This window comes from Ammodytes marinus, assembly GCF_949987685.1.
Source record: "Ammodytes marinus genome assembly, chromosome: 17".
Lineage (NCBI taxonomy): Eukaryota > Metazoa > Chordata > Actinopteri > Uranoscopiformes > Ammodytidae > Ammodytes > Ammodytes marinus.
Window position 1 is genome coordinate 105,001 of NC_137221.1, and position 2,500 is coordinate 107,500.

The 2,500-nt window shown below is 42.6% G+C and overlaps 1 protein-coding gene across 1 annotated transcript in view; it reads left to right on the forward strand.

Annotated features, from left to right (window-relative positions):
• The window catches only part of LOC307264001 (autotaxin-like), a 58,315-nt gene that overhangs the window by 45,246 nt on the left and 10,569 nt on the right, over nt 1-2,500 (forward strand). The window lies entirely within an intron of this gene.

Below are 2,500 nucleotides of genomic sequence, written 5' to 3' on the forward strand. Positions count from 1 at the left end.
CTTTCAGTTCATACTGTCACCTCTAGGGGGCAGCACCGTCCCAATTTTCATTTTTCATTTCATTTAACTTTTATTTATCCTCGAGAGACCAATTGAGGGGTGACCCTCATTTACAATGATGTCGAGTTCAAAACAAATTCAAAGGAAAAACAACAATACATAAACAATATTCAACGCAAATACATCAAATACACAACAACAGGTGAAGAGAGAAAAAAACTATTGAAACATTTACACAGTGGTGAAGAGTGGCAGCAATTAAAATGAAATGGGTGAAAGTACAATATAGCCTAATTAAAACAGTTACAGGTAGAGTTTGGCAGATTTAAGATAGTTTGTTTGAATTGGTTAAAGGATATGAAGGTGTTACAATGTTACTGTGACTATCACTTCAACTCACAGCAGACAAACAGGATTCATGGATTATGGATTTCAAGGTGGAGTCTTTGTAAACTGGTATAAAAGCAATAATATGTAAACAAAGGGGCCCATCGTAAATCAAATCAAATCAGTTTTATTTGTATAGCCCAAAATCACAAATACATGTCTCAGTGGTCTTTACATTTCATACAATATGATACAATATGATACAATATGACACCCTGCCCTTACACCCTTAGCTCGGCTGAGAAAAAACTCCCAGTAAAAACCCCTTTACTGGGATTAAAACAAATTTTAGAAATCTCAGGGAGAGTTGACAGAGTAAGGGATCCCTCTCCCAGGACGGACATACTGCAATAGATGTCATAAGTAGAGAAAATCACGAAGGAATTTGATCATTGACCGACCAGGTGATTACATGGTAGTAGCTAGCAACATACCCATTTAGGGAGCCTAGGCTGTGTATTAACACTAGATTTGTTTTCAGCTCACACACAGTACAGACAGGTAGTGGATCATGAGGAGATATTCACTGATTTAGACCAACAAGTGATTTCAACAACAAACAGAGTTCTCCAGATTTGCATATTCTACTTTTAACAAACACATTAGAAACATTTTGATTCAATATCTGAGTTGGAACCCGATTTCAAAATCCTCTGATGACCTGTGTGTGTGTGTGTGTGTGTGTGTCTGTCTGTCTGTCTGTCCGTCCGTCCGTCCGTCCGTCCGTCCGTCCGTCCGTCCGTCCGTCCGTCCATCCGTCTGTCTGACAGTCTGTCTGTCTGTCTGTATGTCTGTCTGTCTTGCTGTGGGTGTGTGTGTGTGTCTGTCTGTCTGTCTGTCTGTCTGTCTGTCTGTCTGTCTGTCTGTCTGTCTGTCTGTCTGTCTGCCTGTCTTGCTGTGGGTGTGACTGTGCATGCCTACACGTGTGTGTGTGTGTATAAACCCTACGCGCCAGTTTTTAGCTGACACATGCTCCCGGAATCATAATAACAGAAACGCGTGAATCGGATCGTAGGAATGGGTCAGTGAGTCATGGGATACCCTGAGGTGTGTGTGTGTGTGTGTGTGTGTGTGTGTGTGTGTGTGTGTGTGTGTGTGTGTGTGTGTGTGTGTGTGTGTGTGTGTGTGTGTGTGTGTGTGTGTGAACTCTACTGCAAACAAAATCTACCTCTGGGCACTAATAAAGTAACTTGACTTGGCTTGATAGTTTTGCCTTATTTGGTGCTGTCTGCAGGGGCACACACACACACACACACACACACACACACACACACACACACACACACACACACACACACAGTAGTATGTAGTAGACATCCGAGTATTTCTAACCATACTAAATCTGGCCACAAGAATCGGGGCATCCTAAATTTTTATACTACCATACTAAATAGTATATAGTATGGGGATTGGAACGCAGGGTTACTTTCTAAAACATCAAAATGAACTTGAATACCTTCCTTGTCCAACACATACAGTACATACTATATTTTGGACGGTTTCTGTATGTAACCCGGGACAACACCGTTTAGTAAACACTGCACCCATTGAGCGACCGTCATGTGTCACACACACACACACACACACACACACACACAGTCATGCTTTACTGTAACAGGAGCTTTCCAGTTTTCTGTTATGAAATATGAAATGAATTCATCAGGGGGAAACCTCTCTGTTGTCTAAACACGCGAGCTTTCAGCAAGCACAGGCATGTAGGGCATAAACAGAGCGCTGTGTGTGTGTGTGTGTGTGTGTGTGTGTGTGTGTGTGTGTGTGTGTGTGTGTGTGTGTGTGTATGACGCATACAGATACCGTGAGTATTACAGGGATATTTATTTGTGAATGCATAAATATCTCGGAGTGTGTGTGTGTGTGTGTGTGTGTGTGTGTCAATACTGGACCGGTAGAGACAGTTGCTTCAGTGGCGCGTGTTAATTTTTTCTTTTTTTAAAGATATTTTTTTGTCATTTTTATGCTTTATTGATAGTGTAGAGACAGAGTTGAAATGGGGCAGAGAGGGGAGTGACATGCAGAGAACGACCGCGGGCTGGAATCGAACCCGGGTCTGCTGCTGGGCCCGGCCCGGTAGGGGGGACGCCCTACCAACTGA